The sequence below is a fragment of the Pelobates fuscus genome, chromosome 9, assembly GCF_036172605.1.
Source record: "Pelobates fuscus isolate aPelFus1 chromosome 9, aPelFus1.pri, whole genome shotgun sequence".
Taxonomy (NCBI): domain Eukaryota; kingdom Metazoa; phylum Chordata; class Amphibia; order Anura; family Pelobatidae; genus Pelobates; species Pelobates fuscus.
Window position 1 is genome coordinate 60,388,372 of NC_086325.1, and position 19,012 is coordinate 60,407,383.

Below are 19,012 nucleotides of genomic sequence, written 5' to 3' on the forward strand. Positions count from 1 at the left end.
AGCACATAAGACCACTGAGAAGTGGATTACAGTAGTCAAGGCGAGAAAGTACAGTGGAATGGACCAAAACCTTAGTCGCATCTGAGGTTAAGTAGGGGCAGATGCACGCAATGTTTTTGAGATGGAAATGACAGGATTGGGCGATAGATTGAACATGAGGCTTGAAGGAGAGGTCGGAGTCAAAGAGAACACCTAGGCAGCGAGCCTGCGCGGTGGAGCTGATGGTAGCACCATTGACTTGGAGGGAGACAGACACAGGAGTAACAACACTTGAGGGAGGAAAGACCAGAATTTCAGTTTTGGTCAAGTTTAATTTAAGGAAGTGGGCAGTTAGAAATAGCAGAGAGGCAGTCAGAGACACTAGTCAAGAGGGACAGGTAGATTTGCGTGTCAAGTGCATAGAAATGATATTGGAAGCCAAAGGAGCTAATGAGTTTACCAAGGGAGGCAGTATAGGTGGAGAACAGTAGGGGACCAAGGACTGAACCATGGGGGACACCAACAGAGAGGAGTTGGGGAGAAGAAGCAGAGCCAGCGAAAGAATCACTGAAAGAGCACTGAGAGAGGTAGGAGGAGCACCAGGAGAGAGCAATATATTGTAGACCAATATTGCAGAGGATGAGAAGAAGCTGTTGATGATCAACAGTGTCAAAAGCCGCAGACAGGTCAAGGAGAATTAGGATAGAGTAGTGACCACAAGATTTTGCAGCGAGTAGATCATTGGATACTTTAGTCAGTGCCGTTTCAACAGAGTGCTTAGCGTGGAAACCAGACTGAAGTGGGTCTAGCAGAGAGTTGGACTCGATGAAGTCTGTCAATCATGCATACACAATTCTTTAAAGGATTTTGGATGCAAAAGGCAGTAGCGAGATAGGACGATAGTTGGATGGGGAGTTAGGGTCAAGATTGGGCTTCTTTAGAATTGGGGTTACAGTTGCATGTTTGAAGGGCGATGGAAATATACCAGAGGAGAGAGATTGAGAATTTTAGTGAGAGGTGGAGAAAGAGAAGAAGACAGAGTACGGATGAGATGCGAGGGAATTGGATCTAGGGAGCAGGTTGTGGGGCGGAAGGAATGGAGCAGAGCAGAAACCTCTTCCAATGTAGCGGATGCGAATGAACATAGAACAGCAGAGGGAGTGAAGTTAGGGAAAGTATTGTAAGGGGAAGAAGAAAGATGAGAGATCTCTTCTCTGATTGTAGAGATCTTGTCAGTGAAGTGAGTTGCAAAACCTGAGGCGGTCAAGTTAGTAGGTGGAGGAGGAACAGCAGGGTGAAGAAGAGAGTTAAATGTGTGAAATAGTCATTTGGGTTCGCAGGAGAGTGTGGTTATTGTGAGAGTGAGGGTATTGAAGTAATTAACTTTTGCAGAGGAAAGAGCCAAGCTGTATGAGCTCAGCATAAATTTATATTGGAGAAAGTCAGATGCACAGTGAGACTTTCTCCAACAGCGTTCAGCAGTTCTGGAGCATTTTTGAAGGTATCGAGTGAGCTTGGTGTGCCAGGGATGTTGTTGGGGGCGCCTGCAGCGTTTAAATGTACAAGGTGCCATGATGTCTAGTTGAGAAGAGAGGGTGGAATTGTAGAAGGAGGTTGCAGAACTAGGACAGGTGAGGTTTGAGATAGGTAAAAGGAGATACAGTTGATACTGAAAAAATTAGAATATCGTGCAAAGGTTAATTTATTTCAGTAATGCAATGTAAAAGGGGAAACTAATATATGAGATAGACGCATTACATGCAAAGCAAGATAGTTCAAGCTGTGATTTGTCGTAAGTGCGATGATTATGGCTTACAGCTCATGAAAACCCCAAATCCACAATCTCAGTGAATTAGAATATTACATGCAATCAATAAAATAAGGAGTGTACATAGAACAGTATATGACCTCTGAAAAGTATAAGCATGCAGTATAAGCATGCAGTACTTTGTTTAGGCCCCTTTTGCAGAAATTACTGCCTCAATGTTGCGTGGCATGGAAGCTATCAGCCTGTGGCACTGCTGAGGTGTTATGGAAGACCAGGATGCTTCAATAGCGGCCTTCAGCTCTTCTGCATTGTTCGGTCTCATGTCTCTCATCTTTCTCTTGGCAATGCCGCATAGATTCTCAGGTCAGGCCAGTTTGCTGGCCAATCAAGCACAATAATCCCACAGTCATTGAACCAGGCTTTGGTGCTTTTGGCAGTGTGGGCAGGTTCCAAGTCCTGCTGGAAAATGAAGTCAGCATCCCCATAAAGCTTGTCTGTGGAAGGAAGCAGGAAGTGCTCCAAAATCTCCTGGTAGACGGCTGCGTTGACCCTGGACTTAATAAAGCACAGTCGACCAACACCAGCAGATGACATGGCTCCCCAAATCAACACAGACTGTGGAAACTTCACACTGGACTTCAAGTATCTTGCAGTGTGACTTTTGATAAAGCCTCTGGAGAGGCGAAACGCATCAAGTGGGACTTATTTTAGGACTTTGTGCCTTATTTTAACTTGCTCCTTTTTAGCTTTTTATAATAAATAGTTACTTTTTACAGCATATATTTTTTCTGTATCCTGACTGCTACCTGGTTCTACCACATCCCTAGGTGGGGATAATACCTGTTACGGTTGCCTCCAGGCTGGCTGGAAGTTGGACCGTAGAAAGGATGCTCCTAGCGCTCACCAAAGGACCATCAGCACCGTAGACACCATAACTACTGCATAGCCACCATAAGTACTGCAGACTCCACGAACCACCGCTGCTGGGTTGTTATCTCACCGTCTGCTCTGCGCCCTGGACCTACGACCAGGCTCCAGGTTCCAGTAGGTGAACCCCTTCCTTATGTAGAGCGAAGCAGGATCAGGAACAAGAGCTCTTACAAGAGATCAGTAGCTAAGGGAGTATGAAGAGCATAGCAATCCCTGTAGTGATTATAGCTGTCCCCCACAAACATGAGTCAAGGCTGCAAGTTAGAGGGTCAAGTCATTCTGTTTATTGGCAACAAAATAACTTTTTTTATGCAGGATCCCCTTAGATAGGACCACCCACAGGGTGTTACAAAACAACCAATCATACACGTACATTACAGAAAACACTCCCAGCCATTACACACAAAATCCTCCCTTCTGCCTGTGAAATAATTATGTTATACAAGGGATTAACAGAATTATCACAGCCAGTAAAAATACAGTTTTTACACATACCCTGTAACTTTAAAACCATACATCCAATCTCCATACTCAGCATACTTTAAACATAAACACTCTCAAAAATCATACAAATCCCTCCAGTGGATAAAAAGTTAGGTGGAAGTCCTGCAAGCACATATTCCTGCCCAAAACAGTTCCATAGATTTGGGCTGTGCGGTCGGTCAATTTCCTGCAGAAAAACGGCTAAGTCCCCTTCGAATGCACGAACGTGTCCGTTCGTGCAAATAGCACCGTGTAACAGGGGGTTCGAATTGTCGAATGTACTTTGACTTTAACCGAAGCGTCGAAGTGGAGGCGACGGTAAGGGTCAGCGGTGTTCGTGCATTTGCGTAGCTGATTCTAGTTCCATAGATTCTTTAGCATACACCGCTGACCGCGTTCGACTAAATTAAAATGGCCGCCGCCATGTGTTCCTTTGTCGAATGGCGGCCACTTCGACGACTTCGACAACTTTGGCTCTTCAACAGCATCTCAAGAGCCATATAAAAAGTACCAATCCTTCCCCACAGGACTTAAAGGGCCAGAATGAGTGACATACACTCTGGTATGTGTGTGGTTGGAGATATTCTGGAGAGTTTTACAGAAGCTTCAACTGTCTAAGAGTTGTGCTAAGAGTTTTCTTTTTTACTGTTACAGGTAAGATTCATCTGTAGGAAAAGGTTACTGATTGCACAAGGTTTGATTTCCTGTTGGTAATTATAAGGCATTTGATTTGATTAGGTTGCTACTTGCTATTGATTGCTATTTAAATTAGCTATTGTTTGCTAATAAGCAGAGGCCTGCCCAGGTGTTAAACATTCCTAGTGGGAGGTGATTTGAGGAGTATATAAGGGCTGTTGTCATTAGCTTGGCTAATAGAGCTTGGTTGCTTCATCTAAGTGTTGCTTCTAAGTGTGTGTGTGGTTGGAGATATTCTGGAGAGTTTTACAGAAGCTTCAACTGTCTAAGAGTTGTGCTAAGAGTTTTCTTTTTTACTGTTACAGATAAGATTCATCTGTAGGAAAAGGTTACTGATTGCACAAGGTTTGATTTCCTGTTGGTAATTATAAGGCATTTGATTTGATTAGGTTGCTACTTGCTATTGATTGCTATTTAAATTAGCTATTGTTTGCTAATAAGCAGAGGCCTGCCCAGGTGTTAAACATTCCTAGTGGGAGGTGATTTGAGGAGTATATAAGGGCTGTTGTCATTAGCTTGGCTAATAGAGCTTGGTTGCTTCATCTAAGTGTTGCTTCTAAGTGTGTGTGTGGTTGGAGATATTCTGGAGAGTTTTACAGAAGCTTCAACTGTCTAAGAGTTGTGCTAAGAGTTTTCTTTTTTACTGTTACAGGTAAGATTCATCTGTAGGAAAAGGTTACTGATTGCACAAGGTTTGATTTCCTGTTGGTAATTATAAGGCATTTGATTTGATTAGGTTGCTACTTGCTATTGATTGCTATTTAAATTAGCTATTGTTTGCTAATAAGCAGAGGCCTGCCCAGGTGTTAAACATTCCTAGTGGGAGGTGATTTGAGGAGTATATAAGGGCTGTTGTCATTAGCTTGGCTAATAGAGCTTGGTTGCTTCATCTAAGTGTTGCTTCTAAGTGTGTGTGTGGTTGGAGATATTCTGGAGAGTTTTACAGAAGCTTCAACTGTCTAAGAGTTGTGCTAAGAGTTTTCTTTTTTACTGTTACAGGTAAGATTCATCTGTAGGAAAAGGTTACTGATTGCACAAGGTTTGATTTCCTGTTGGTAATTATAAGGCATTTGATTTGATTAGGTTGCTACTTGCTATTGATTGCTATTTAAATTAGCTATTGTTTGCTAATAAGCAGAGGCCTACCCAGGTGTTAAACATTCCTAGTGGGAGGTGATTTTATGAGTATATAAGGGTAGTGTTGCTTCTAAGTGTGTGTGTGGTTGGAGATATTCTGGAGATAACCTGGAGGTAATCTGAGGTATCCAGGAGGATAAATAAAAAAAAAAAAAGGTAAAATTTGTTTGATTTACATTATTCGCCTCATTGGAATGGCAGACTTAGTTCAGTGTAATAGTTGCTTTGCATTTGTTTCACGTTCCACTTTTTGGAGGTTTGGTTGTTGTCTAATCTGTAGACAGTTCTCTATCTTGCGGCAGGAGATTGTATTTTTGAAGTCTGAGATTTGTAAATTATCTGGTAAACAAATTCAGGCTGGAACTGCTGCAAAGCCATTGCCGCAGAGACATACTAGGAATGGCAGATGGATTACTGTAGGATCTGGTAGACTTGGAGTTGTGGATAAAAGGCATATTGCACAGTCTGTTGTTCTACATAATTCATTTTCTGCACTTTCAGAGTGTAGTGGTGTCCTGGAGATAGGCACTGAGGCTAGTGGTGTTGTGCAGAGAGGCACTGAGGCTAGTGATGTTGTGCAGAGAGGCACTGAGGCTAGTGGTGTTGTGCAGAGAGGCACTGAGGCTAGTGGTGTTGTGCAGAGAGGCACTGAGGCTAGTGGTGTTGTGCAGAGAGGCACTGAGGCTAGTGGTGTTGTGCAGAGGGGCACTGAGGCTAGTGGTGTTGTGCAGAGAGGCACTGAGGCTAGTGGTGTTGTGCAGAGAGGCACTGAGGCTAGTGGTGTTGTGCAGAGAGGCTTGAAGACTATGGTGAGGCCTAATAGAAAGCAGTTGTTGTTGGGGGATTCCATCATAAGAGGTGTGGAGATGGACAATGGTGGTCTTGTGAGGTGTCTTCCTGGAGCTACTGCTCACAGAGACAGGAGACGTATCTGTAATATTGTTAAGCAAGCAAAGCAGGAAGGGGAATTGGATGTACTTGTCCATTTAGGGACAAATGACTTGGCTTGCAATGAGGTTTCAGAGGTTAAGGAAGTTTTTAGTGTTTTTGCCAATGATATACGGCAGGTTGCTTCCACACTGTCATTCTCTGAAGTTCTGCCTGTGCATAACACTCAGAACGACAGGCGGATGCGTATTAGGGACTTTAACTTGTGGCTTGGTGAATGGTGTCGGGAGCAAGGATTTGGCTTTATTGCTCATGGTAGCTCTGTTTGGAATGGAAATAAACTGTACAAAAAAGATGGTTTGCATCTTTCTCAAAAGGGAACAAATGTTCTCAGTGAGCAGTTCAGAGGTTTTGCTAGGATGTTTTTAAACTAGGAGGGGGGGGCAAAAGGGTGATAAAACATCAATCCAATTGTCCCCCAAAACAAGGACAGAAGGTGCCTGTAGCAAGTGTGTTAAAAAATGATAAGCTTAGAGTCATGTCTACAAATGCTCGCAGTTTAGGGAATAAGATCCATGAACTTGTGGCAATAATGGCAACTGATAGTGTAGATTTAGTCGCTGTTACTGAGACATGGTATAATAAGAAAAATGACTGGGACATAGCAATACCAGGGTACTCTTTATATAGAAAAGACAGGGAAGGCAAGAAAGGGGGAGGGGTGGCCCTGTATGTAAAGGATAGCATAAAATCTAGCCTAATAAAGGTTAGTGAGGCGAACATAGAGTCCGTTTGGGTTACGTTAGAATTGTAGGTGTGATTTATAGGCCCCCAGGACAAATTGAAGAGTTAGATAATCTACTAGTTGAAGAAATAGCTAAAATGACAATGAAGGGGGAAGTTATCATCATGGGTGACTTTAATCTTCCTGATGTGAATTGGAAAACAAAAATAGCTACTTGTGCCAGGAGCACACATATTCTAAACTCCCCACTGGGATTGTCTCTAAAACAAGTCGTTGAGGAGCCAACTCGTAAAGAGGCCATACTAGATTTAGTGTTAACAAATGGAGATTTGGTATCAGATATTACTGTAGGTGAAAGTTTAGGATCCAGTGATCATCAGTCAGTGTGGTTTAATATAAGAACAGTGACTGAGTCACACCACACAAAAACAAAAGTTTTAGACTTTAGAAAAACAGACTTTTCTAAAATTAGAATATGTGTAAAGGAGTCATTATCAGACTGGAGCAATTTATATGGAGTCCAAAAGAAATGTGATTATTTAAAAGTTGCACTACTGAAGGCAACAGAAAATTGCATTAGGCTTGTCAGTAAAAGCAAAAAATTCAAGAAACCACTGTGGTACTCCGCAGATGTGGCCAAAATAGTAAAAAACAAAAAGTTAGCATTTAGTAATTATAAAAAAACCCAGAGTGAGGAAGACAGAATGACCTATAAGATTAGGCAGAAAGAGGCTAAGCAAGTTATAAGAGCTTCCAAATCCCACACAGAAGAGAAAATAGCACAGTCAGTAAAAAAGGGGGACAAAACTTTTTTTAGATACATAAATGAGAAAAGGAAAGTAAAACAAGGATTAGTTAGATTAAAACCAAAAGAAGGAAGGTATGTAGATGAGGATAAAGGTCTAGCTGACTGCCTCAATGAATATTTTTGTTCGGTATTTACAGATGAAAATGAAGGAAAGGGACCTCAGTTAAGTAAAAGGATAAATGAGTCATTTATTACACGTGAGTTTACAGAGGAAGAGGTTCTATTTCAACTGTCAAAAGTAAAGACAAATAAGTCAATGGGACCTGATGGAATACACCCAAAGCTATTAAAAGAGCTTAGTGGTGTACTAGCAAAACCATTAACAGATTTATTTAACCAATCATTGATAACAGGAGTAGTCCCAGAAGATTGGAAGTTAGCGAATGTTGTGCCCATTCACAAGAAAGGTAATAGGGAGGAGTCGGGCAACTATAGGCCAGTAAGCCTTACTTCAGTAGTGGGGAAAGTGATGGAAACCATGTTAAAGGATAGGATTGTTGAACATCTAAAAACACATGGATTTCAAGACCAGAGACAACATGGGTTTACTTCAGGGAGATCATGCCAAACTAATCTTATTGATTTTTTTGATTGGGTAACTAAAATTATAGATCAGGGTGGTGCAGTAGACATTGCTTACCTAGATTTCAGTAAGGCTTTTGACACTGTTGCACATAGAAGGCTTATCAATAAACTACAATCTTTGAGTTTGGATTCCAATATTGTTGAATGGGTAAGGCAGTGGCTGAGTGACAGGCAACAGAGGGTTGTAGTCAATGGAGTATATTCGAAGCTTGGGCTTGTCACCAGTGGGGTACCTCAGGGATCTGTACTTGGACCCATTCTCTTTAATATTTTTATTAGTGATATTGCAGAAGGTCTTGATGGTAAGGTGTGTCTTTTTGCGGATGATACTAAGATATGTAACAGGGTTGATGTTCCAGGAGGGATAAGCCAAATGGAAAATGATTTAGGTAAACTAGAAAAATGGTCAGAGTTGTGGCAACTGACATTTAATGTGGATAAGTGCAAGATAATGCATCTTGGACGTAAAAACCCAAGGGTAGAGTACAAAATATTTGATAGAGTCCTAACCTCAACATCTGAGGAAAGGGATTTAGGGGTGATTATTTCTGATGACTTAAAGGTAGGCAGACAATGTAATAGAGCAGCAGGAAATGCTAGCAGAATGCTTGGTTGTATAGGGAGAGATATTAGCAGTAGAAAGAGGGAAGTGCTCATGCCATTGTACAGAACACTGGTGAGACCTCACTTGGAGTACTGTACACAGTACTGGAGACCCTATCTTCAGAAGGATATTGATACCTTAGAGAGAGTTCAAAGAAGGGCTACTAAACTGGTTCATGGATTGCAGGATAAAACTTACCAGGAAAGGTTAAAGGATCTTAACATGTATAGCTTGGAGGAAAGACGAGACAGGGGGGATATGATAGAAACATTTAAATACATAAAGGGAATCAACACAGTAAAGGAGGAGACTATATTTAAAAGAAGAAAAACTACCACAACAAGAGGACATAGTCTTAAATTAGAGGGACAAAGGTTTAAAAATAATATCAGGAAGTATTACTTTACTGAGAGGGTAGTGGATGCATGGAATAGCCTTCCAGCTGAAGTGGTAGAGGTTAACACAGTAAAGGAGTTTAAGCATGCGTGGGATAGGCATAAGGCTATCCTAACTATAAGATAAGGCCAGGGACTAATGAAAGTATTTAGAAAACTGGGCAGACTAGATGGGCCGAATGGTTCTTATCTGCCGTCACATTCTATGTTTCTATGTTTCTATGTTTCTATGAATACTGATTTTAAAGGGCCCAATCTCCCAGGGCCATAGTCATGCGGGAGAAGGCTGGCAAATAGGCTTCTCCACAATCCAGGGAAGCAGGGCAATTTCTCATTTAAAGGGCCAGTTACAAATAGCAGTTTGTAACAATACCACCAAAGTTGAGATAACTAGAGCAGGCTTTGAAACACACAGAGAAAACAATAACTATCCCTTACTGAGATAGTGAGTGATATACTAAAGTGCCTGAATAAAAGCAGCTCAACACAAAAAGTGGAATACCTTAATCCACAATAAAGTGCAAAATATAAGAATAAAAAGGTATAAACAATATACCACTCGCTGGTATATTGTTTATAACTTTTTATTCTTATATAGAGCAGGCTTTGCTCTGAAGATTGTAAGTAGATTACTTCTTTATATTTCAACTTACAATACATACTACACTATCAGAATGTTTTCTGCTCTTGTATCTTTACATATATTACCTGTACCTGCATCTGGAGGACCAGCATTATTTACATCACCTCATATCCTTAAACGGGGATCATACCGTCCAGGCGCTATAGCTCTCGCAAATGTGAGTGGTTCTCCTATAGTTATCAATTCAATATTTCTCACTTTTTTAAAATTGTACTGCACTATTTTTGCCTTTTTTATTCTGAGGTCCTCAACTAGCCTTTCTTACTACAACTGTATGTACGTATGATCTTGGGCGCAGTATACGTTTTATTCAGTTTTTGCTTTACTGTCACACAAGGTCTTGGGAATCCTTGTATTGTATACAGCAGCCCTCACTTATTCGTTGTGTTATAGAGAGCGCCTATTACTTTCTGTTTCTGTGCCTCTCCATTCTTCCTCCAGACTCTGGGTCTTTGGTTTCCAAATGAGATGCAAATGTTGCTCTAATCAGAAAAAGAGAACTTTGGACCACTGAGCAACAGACCAGGTCTGTTTTTCTTTAGCCCAGGTAAGATGCTTCTGACGTTGTTTGTTGTTCAGTAGTGGCTTGACAAGAGGAATACGACATCTGAAGCCCATGTCCAGGATCCGTCTGTGTGTGGTGGCTCTTGATGCACTGACTCCAGCCTCAGTCCACTCCTTGTGAAAGTCCCCAGCACTTTTGAATGTCCTTTTCCTGACAATCCTCTCCACGCTGCGGTCATCCCTGCTGCTTGTGCACCTTTTTCTTCCACACTTTTCCCTTCCACATAACTTTGTATTAATGTGCTTTGATACAGCACTTTGGAAACATCCAACTTCCTTCACAATTACCTTTTGAGGCTTTCCCTCCTCATGGAGGGTGTCAATTATGGTTTTCTGCAAAACTGTCAGGTCAGTAGTCTTCCCCATGATTGTGATTCCTATTGAACCAGACTGAGAGACCATTTAAAGGCTCCGAAACCCTTTGCAGGTGTTATGGCTTACTTAGCTGATTAGAGTGGGACACCGTCAGCCTAGAATATTGCACCTTTTCACAATATTCTAATTTACTGAGATTGTGGATTTGGGGTTTTCATGAGCTTTAAGCCATAATCATCGCACGTATGACAAATCACGGCTTGAACTATCTTGCTTTGCATGTAATGCGTCTATCTCATATATTACGTTGCATTACTGAAATAAATGAACTTTTGCATGATATTCTAATTTTTCGAATATCACCTGTATAAGGAAACTGCTCTGGAGCATGCAGCATCAGACACACTGCCAGTTTGGAGACAGGGACCAGATGATGCCACTCACTGTGATGAGGTAAGCAAGGTCGCTGCAAGCGGTACGGGGCAGGGGACCCAACATAATTCCCCCCTGATGACCGCCAGGAGGGCGGGAAGCCTAAGGCTTCAAGGGAAAATGAGCATGGAAGGCCCTTACAAGACAAAGGGTGTTCAAATCAGAGGCGTATACTCCTCTGGATCGTAACCCTTTCAGTGAAACAGGTACTTTAAGGTGCCCCTGAAAAAGCGGGAGTCGAGAAGGGACTGCACCTCATACTCCTCGCCAGAGTCAGCACGGACAGGGCTGGGGCGTCTAACAGGCCTCAAATACCGGTTACACAGGAGGGACATGTGAAACATATTGGGGATGCACAGGGATGGAGGCAAGTCCAGAGTGTAATAAACAGGGTTAACCCTGCGCAAGACTTAATAAGGCTCAATATATTTCGGTGCCAACTTCTTGGAGGGGACACGGAGGCGTATGTTTTTCATGGACAGCCATACTCTGTCACCCGGCACATAAATGGGAGAAACCCCTCCAGAATCATCAGATGAACTGAGGGCCCCTGTCAGAGACAATATCGATGGGTATGCCATGCTGGAATACTTCTTTTGCGAAGACCTCCACTAATTGCGCAGCAGACGGAAGCTTCTTCAGTGGGACAAATTGAGCTATCTTAGTGAACCTATCAGTCACCGTCAGAATTAATCTATGGACAGGTGCGTCTAAGGCATCTTGGGCACTAAGAGAGGCATAAGGAGACCAGGTGGCTTGCTTGTGGGAGACTTGGCCTGAGTACAGATTTGACAAGCCATAACATACTCTTTGATGTCTCTCCTAACAGAAGGCCACCAGAACTGTCTTGTTATATTATCATAAGTTTTTGTGATGCCTGGGTGTCCCGCTGTTTTGGACCTATGAAAAAATGTCATGACTTTTTTACTGTCCCTTCCCTCTACAAACAATAAACCTGTAGGTGTTTCAGGTGGTGCTTGGTTTTGATATCTCTTCACCTTATCTAAAAAGAGGGAAGAGATAACCAAGTGTGTAGCTGCAATAATGTTGGCGGAAGGGACTATAGGTTCTGGAGGGGAGAGTTCATTTTGCCTCGATATAGCATTAATGTTGCGGTATCCAGGTCTGTATGTAATGGTATACTGGAAGCGAGACAGAAATAAGGACCACCTAGCCTGTCGAAAAGACAGACGTCTGGCCTCGGCTATGTAGGAGAGGTTCTTGTGGTCTGTAATCATCAGTATAGGGTGGAACCTTCCAGTAGGTGTCTCCACTCTTTAAATGCCAAAACTGTGGCCAGCAATTCCCTATTCCCCACATCATAGTTTTCCTCTGCATCAGACCGTTTCTTGGAGAAAAAACAACATGGGTGAAGAGGATCGTTGTGGGTTTTTCTCTGAGAAAGTATTTCACCAACATCTGACTCAGATGCATCAACATCGACAATAAAGGGCAGCGAAGAGTCAGGGTGGTGCAAAACAGGAGTTGACGTAAACGCTTCTTTAAGTGTTTCGAAAGCTTCAAGGGCTTCAGAACTCCAAAAATGGGGATTAACCCCTTTTTTGGTCATCTTGGTTATTGGGGCTACTACAGAGGAGATATTCTTTGCCAAAGTCAAATAACCAGAATTACCAGAATCAATAACGCGCTCTCGGACAACCACAAAAGAAACCACCAGTGCAACTCATATCTGGTGTAACAGTAGTGTACATTTAAAAAAAAATACAGGGGGCTTGTTGTCACCTTTCGGGGACCCTTGGTGTTGTACGTGGCTGGGTGGAGAAAGAGACTTTCAATGACATCAGTGAGAACAAGGAACGGGACATGGCTAGCTTGGTATCCAACCTTGTGCAAATGGGGAGTTTGCGGTTTTGCAAATGGACTGTTTGCGGCTGTTTGTGGTGCGTTAAACGGGGAGTTTGGTCTGTCACTGTGAAGCGGGCGTAACCCTTACACTACCTGATCGATACAACATCATACCTGATGTTTTAAAGCACGTTATTCCAAACAATTTAGGAATGTTAGGTGATTTATGCCCTTTATGGATTAAAACCAGACACTGCATCATCTATGTAATTTTCCATGGGAGTTTTGCCATGGATCCCCCTCCAGCATGCTACAGTCCAGGTGTTAGTCCCCTTGAAACAACTTTTCCATCACTATTGTGTGCCAGAAAGAGTCCCTGTGGGTTTTTTAAAATTCGCCTGCCTATTGAAGTCTATGGCAGTTCGCCGGGTTCACCCGTTCGCGAACATTTGCGGAAGTTCGCGTTCACCGTTCGCGAACGGAAAATTTTATGTTCGCGACATCACTACTGCTCAGCACAAACCCTCCTGTGGATTTGATTGCTGCTCAGCACAACTTTTACTGTCAGGACAGTAACATTGTTCGGCACAACTTTTCTGTCTGAACAGTAAATACGTGACATTACCCCCCCACCTGAAGAACGCCCACCGGGCCGGCAGGACCAGGCTTAAGAGGAAATTTTGTGTGAAAATAGCGAATCTTGCGGCCAGCATCTATATCAGATGCCGGAACCCAAGAACGATCGGCCAGTCCATAACCTTTCCAATCCACCAAGTGCCCTGAGAAAACCTGGAATCATTTATGGAAGAGACCTCATACTCTTCCTGTCCAGAAACAACCAAGGGAGGAGGAGGAACACTTGGGACAGTATACTTATTGCAAATAAGAGGTTTGAGTAAGGAGACATGAAATGTGTTAGGAATTTTCAATGAGGCCGGAAGGGCCAGAGAGTATGAAACGGGATTGAGTCTTCTAAGGACACGAAAAGGCCCAATGAACCTGGGAGCAAATGTTATGCTAGGGACTTTAAGCCTGATGTTGCGTGACGATATCCAAACCCTCTCACCCACCTGGTAAACAGGGTTGGCACCTCACCGTTTATCAGCATAATGCTTAAAACGGTCTGCAGCAGTCCCCAGTGCGAAGTGAACTTTGACCCAGGTATCACGAATAGAAGCAAGACGGTCATCCAAAGCAGGAAAAGCTGTGTCATAAAAAACAGCCGGGAGGACACTAGGATGTCGACCATTATTAACAAAAAATGGACTATGAAAAGAAAAAAGGTAATTAGCGCTCACAGAAAGTAATTGGTATTTGTTGTTTGTTATTTGTTATTTGTTTTTTTATTTGTATATATATATACATTCTTTATTTTAAACTATTTGTTAAAATAAATCATTTTTTATACTTACTCTGGAGTCTGCTGCAATCTCATCAGTTCCTGCGGACATACCTGAAGGATTCATACTATATGTCTCAAGGAGGAGACGATAAGCGCTAACAGTTTAGAGCCAACTTTTAAAAGGCTCTGGAAATTGTGAGTTTGAAGAAAATCCTTTTTCCTCACTTTGATACTGTATATACAGGTTACACTATGTGTGTTTCATCTATTTATATGTATGTTACAAGAAAAACCTGTTTGTGTGATTACCTGAAATATTGTATGTACAAGGTAATACCAATTTCTTTCTGTGAGCGCTAATTACCTTTTTTCTTTTCTTAATCACATTTTTAAGTGTAAGAGGTGACACTACACTTGGGTAATTTTAGCTGCACCAGGTTTGAGAAATCAGTAGCGCCTCTGTATCCTTTATTTGTTTTTTAACAAAAAAATGAACTATGTCCAAAGGAGTCATGGTCAGCATTGTTCCTAGCAAACTCGGCCCATGGTAGTAATTCGGACCAATTGTCTTGAGTGCTATAAACAAAACAAAGCAACTATAATTCCAAGGACTGGTTAGCCCTCTCAGCTGTAACATTAGTCTGGGGGTGGTAAGAGGATGAAAAAGACAATTCAATCCCTAATTGTTTATTGAAAGCCCTCCAAAACCGGGACACAAACTGAGAACCTCTATCTGATACTATATTGTGAGAAATGCCATGCAGACGGACAATTTCTCGTATAAAGATTAGTACCAGGTCTTCAGATGACGGCAAATTCTTGAGTGGGATAAAATTAGCCATTTTAGAAAAACGGTCTACAACCATGAGAATCGTGGTGTAACCTTTAGAATTAGGAAGTTCAACAACGAAGTCCATGGACAAGTGGTACCACAGAACCTCAGGAATGGGAAGAGGTTGCAACAAGCCACAAGGGAGTTTATGAGGAACTTTAGAAACCGCACAAACAGAACAGGCCTGCACATACTTCTTAACATCCTTCCTGAGGGAATCCCACCAAAATTATCTCATGATAGCAGAAGTGGACTTATTAATACCCAGGTAGCCGGCAGATACGTTGTCGTGAAACATCTTCATGATATTAACCCTTTCCCCTAATGGAACAAACAATCTTTCCTGAGGTTTACTGTAGGGCACCTGAGACTGAGCCTCCATGATGGAGCCAAGCCGCGGAGAGGACAATGAAAGGATAGTGGAAGCAATGATACATTCCGGGGGAATGATATGGGACTTTTCTTGCTCTTGTATAGACTCAGTATCAAACTGTCTGGATAAGGCGTTGGCTTTGATATTCTTAGAACCAGATCTATAAGTAATAAGAAAATTAAAGCAAGAAGGAAACAGAGACCACCTAGCTTGTCTAGAAGACAATCGTTTAGCGTCTCCTATGTAAGCCAGGTTTTTTTGATCAGTAATGATCAAAAGAGGGTCCTTGGAACCCTCTAAAAGATGTTGCCACTCCTTGAGAGCTAGAATAATGGTTAACAATTCCCTTTTGCCAATATCATAATTGCGCTCGGCAGGAGACAACTTTCTAGAGAAGTAACGTCAAGGATGCAATGGAGTATCCAGGAGAACTGCCCCTTCCCCTGTCTCTGATGCATCAACCTCCAGTATGAAAGGTTTACTGGTCTCAGGATGTATCAATAAGTCGGCGGAGGCAAACCGCTGTTTGAGAGTTTCAAAGGCTTCTATAGCCTCCTTAGACCATATCGTACTGCTAACCCTCTTGCGTGTCATATTGGTGATGGGGGATATTACTGAAGAAAATCCCTTTATAAACCTTCTGTAATAATTGGCAAAACCAATGAACCTTTGCATGGCTTTCAACCCAGTGGGTAAAGGCCACTGTAGAACCAATTCCAACTTTTTAGGATCCATCTGAAACCCCAAGGCAGAGATATTATATCTTAAAAACTGTACTTCAGATTGGTCAAAGATGCATTTTTCTAATTTACAATAAAGTTGATTTTTTAACAAAGTCTGCAGAACTTGTCTTATGTGATTGTGGTGAGTCTGAATTTCAGGAGAATAAATAAGGATATCATCCAGATAGACCGAGACAAATGAGTAAATGTAATCCCTGGGTACATAATTTATGAAATCTTGGAAAACCGCTGGAGCGTTGCACAACCTGAATGGCATCACTAGATATTCATAGTGTCCACTTCTGGTATTAAATGCAGTCTTCCACTCGTGGTTTTCCTTGATTCTCACTAAATTGTAAGCTCTTCTAAGGTCAAGCTTAGTAAACACTTCAGCGCCTTGGAGTCTATCAAATAATTCAGCAATAAGAGGAGTGGGGTAGGCGTTCTTAATGGGGATTTTGTTCAATACTCTGTAATCGATACATGGGCGCAACTCACCATCCTTTTTAGATACAAAAAAGAATCCTGCCCCAGCAGGCGAGGATGATTTTCGTATGTGGCCTTTATTCGGTGAATCCTTAATATATTCCTCCATTACTCTACTCTCCTGAGGTGACATGGCGCCGGGTAGTAAATTAATGGAACGGTCATATGGTCTGTGAGGAGGTAGAGTATTCGACTGACTTTTGCTGAATACTTCTTTAATGTCTTGGTACTGTATAGGGATTTCCAGGTTTTGAGGTGTACTATTTGTGGACTAAATTCTTTTATCCTATGCTGATTGATTCTAACTTATATGTGAGTAATAAATGCTTTTTGTACTTTGCACAAGTCCTTCTGGTTTTCTCACTCTGGATGTCTCTTCTTTTTGCATCTTTCTCCATCAATGAGATTGAATAATTTGGAAAGCAGAGCAACACCTGAGAACAACAAGGAGTTGTGATACGCCTTATTTTCACTGAAAAAGTGTGAGTGATCCACTTGGCACATATCACTTTTAAAATAATTTCAAACAGAGTTGCACTATGTTATTTTTTATTTCCCTATAGTTGGATTGACACATATTTTGGTTTGAGGTGTACTAGTAGGTAATTCAATAGTGCCCACTCTTTTGGTGACATTCAATATACACCTTTCATAGCAGACCTTACCGCATTCTAATATTTCCCCATTAGCCCAGTCAATATGAGGGTTATGCTTGTTAAGCCATGGAAAGCCTAATATGATTGGACAGGAAGGGGACGCAATTACCTGAAATGTAATCTCTTCCTTAGTTTAGGCACCGATGGAAATGTTAATGGGTAAGGTTTCATGCGTTATCAATGGTTGTGAGTGTGGTCTCCCATCAATAGCTTCAACAGCTAGGGGTGATAGTCTCTCCTTGATAGGTATAGTATTACCTTTAAAAAATTGAATTTCAATGAAGTTTCTAGCGGCACCTGAATCCATCAGGGCTTTGCATAAAAAGTTCTTATTTTCAAAGGCAATAGAAATATCAAGGAGAAACCTATTTTTATCCTTTCCAGGGGATGTTTCCATTACAGCTAAGACCTGTCCCCTTAAGGTGCTTAGGTGCGGTAGTTTTCCGGACGTATGGGACAATTGATTCTCATATGTCCCTTCCTACCGCAGTATAGACATAGGCCTTCTTTTATCCTATATTGTCTTTCTGCTTCTGACAGTCTAGTGACCCCCAACTGCATGGGTTCGGGTTTGGACTGTACAGGAAATTCAGGGACAATAGGTTTGGAGAAGTGGGTTGCTAAAGGCATATTCATGTGTCTGGTCTTGTTTCTAGTAGCTTCCCTGATTCTCAATCTATTATCAATCTGCATGACAAAAGTGATAAATTTGGCTGCAATCTCATCAAGCATAGTTTCAGGTAGTCCCTTTTTAAATGCAGAGATTAACCCACTGTTAGTCCAGTCTTCCTCGGAAGCTGGGGTACAAAATTCTATGGCATATTCCGAGATAGGCCGGTTCCCTTGTCTGATATACTACAGGGCAGTAGAGGCGTCATCCTCTGTGCCTAAAGGTTCAAACGTAAGTTTGAATTCCATAATAAACTCCTGGTAATTGTGTGCCACACTTGTATTACTCTCCCAATAAGGATTGGCAAAGCTAAAGCTTTACCTTTTAATTGATTCATCAGGCAGACAATTTTAGCTCTGTCTGTGAGAAAAGATCCCAGTGAGGCCTCACAATGATACTCTATTTGGTTAAGGAATCCCCCGCATTCTTGGAAATTACCATCAAAATGCAGAGGAGGAGATAGATAGATAATTGGTGCCTTGTATACTATAGGCGGAGGTACATAAGGCGGAGGTACATAAGGCGGAGGTGAGACAGTAGGAGCAGCAGCAGGTTGCAGATGCACTGTATGGGTAAGAAGCATACTGAAAGCCTGGGCAAATTGATCCATGCTGTGATCATTCTCCTCTAGTTTCCTTTCGCAAGTAGCTATGTTCTCACACAATTCTACAGGATCTATGGCCATGTCGTAATGTCAGGATTACAGTATGATCCAGCATGTAGAATTGTGTAACACAGTGGACTGACAGGTAACGTATACCGGACCTTAGAATGGCCAGTCTAACGTACCAAAGAATAGTCAGGAATAGCCGAGGTCAAGGGATACAGAAAGAGACACAACGATAAGGAAAAGCCAGAGGTCAGGGATGCCAGAAAACAGGGAAGTCAAAAACAATGCCAAAGTCAAATAACCAGAATTGCCAGAATCAATAACGCACTATTGGACAACCACAAGGGAAACCACTACAGGGCACAGAGCAGGATGAGAAATGGGCCTAAACTGGATGAATATGTGACATGCAGGGGGCATATGCGTTCCCACCTTTCTCGATGTTGGCTAGAGTCCTTCATCGTCTTTGCATCACAAGGTCCTCCTATGGCAGAGCCAGGTGTGGTTTTCAGACCTACTGGCATTATCTCAGAACCATCCAAT